Genomic DNA, 1,275 nt, shown 5'->3' with positions numbered 1-1,275 from the left:
ACACACAACACAGATGAACATTAGAAATATCAGGCTAAGTTAAATAAGCCAGACACAAAAGGCTATATATTACTCCATTTACATGAAATGTCCAGAATAGGCAAATTCATATAAACAGAAAATGGAGGAGTGGTTTCCAGGGAAGGGAGAATGGTAAGTGTATGCTAATGAGTATGAGGTTTCTTTTTGGGGTGATGAAATATGCTAAAATTAGATCATGGTGATGATCGTACAACTCTAGGAATATACTAAACCCTACCAAATTGTACACTTTAGAAGGGTAAATTTGCGGTGGCAGCTGGCGCGCTCTCCACATGCAAAGCAATGTTGGCGAGTTTGTGGACCTATACCTGCAGCAGAAATGCTCGGCCAGCTACTGCAACATTGGTGCCAGGGACCACGTGTCCATTCAGATGAAGGTGGCGTGGTTGACAAGGTGACAGACAGGTTCAACAGCCAGTTTAAAACCTAAGCTATCGGGCGCCTGGGTGGCTCAGTTGGTTAAGTGACTGCCTTCGGCTCAGGTCATGATCCCGGAGTCCCGGGATCGAGTCCCACATCGGGCTCCCTGCTCAATAAGGGAGACTGCTTCTCCCTCTGACCCTCCCCCCTCTCATGTACTCTCTCTCTCTCTCATTCTCTCTCTCTCAAATAAATAAATAAATCTTTAAAAAAAAAAACAAAAAAACCTAAGCTATCTGTGGGGCCATTACCAGGATGGGTGAATCAGTCAACTCCATCCTCCTACTAGCCAAGGCCAATAACATCATTTCAAAGAACTTCTGACTGGAGAGGATCACGGATGTGGAATATTTGTCATAAATAAATAGCAAAAACCCAAATAAATAAAATGAAATGAAAATTGTGAATTTTATGGCATGTGACATATCTCAATAAAGCTGTTATTTTTCAAATGTCTGGCACAAAGTAGGCATTTAATAAATATTGGTTGGTTTCATTCCCATAAGCCTAAATTCAGATAACAGAGCTGAGGCTATTTCCTGCCCAGGGTTTAACAAGTTTTACCTCCTCTTGCAGCATCAGGTAGGAGTGCCCAAGGGCTGCCAGTGCAGGAAATTGGAAACAGTGATCCAGGTTGTTGGGTTGGGGGGAAGAGCTGGTAAAGAATGGGGCATTCAAAATTAGGGAATAGATGCAGATTCTCTCACCAGAGGCCATTCCAGGCAATTAACTTGGGGGAAGGATAAAGAATAAAAACTGAGACAAGAGACCAGTGGCTTGTGATCTGGAGACAACTTAATTCAATGAACAGTT

The 1,275-nt window shown here is 42.7% G+C and overlaps 1 pseudogene; it reads left to right on the top strand.

Annotated features, from left to right (window-relative positions):
• Nucleotides 1–314: 314 nt before the first annotated feature.
• On the top strand, nucleotides 315–786 carry LOC112833075 (small ribosomal subunit protein eS21-like; annotated as a pseudogene).
• The last annotated feature ends 489 nt before the right edge of the window (nucleotides 787–1,275 follow it).

This window comes from Callorhinus ursinus, unplaced genomic scaffold (genome assembly GCF_003265705.2).
Source record: "Callorhinus ursinus isolate GAN/ISIS: 27379988/994484 unplaced genomic scaffold, GSC_fseal_2.0 scaffold25, whole genome shotgun sequence".
NCBI lineage: Eukaryota > Metazoa > Chordata > Mammalia > Carnivora > Otariidae > Callorhinus > Callorhinus ursinus.
Note: the sequence above shows the minus strand (reverse complement) of the source record. Positions and strands in the feature narration are given on the sequence as shown.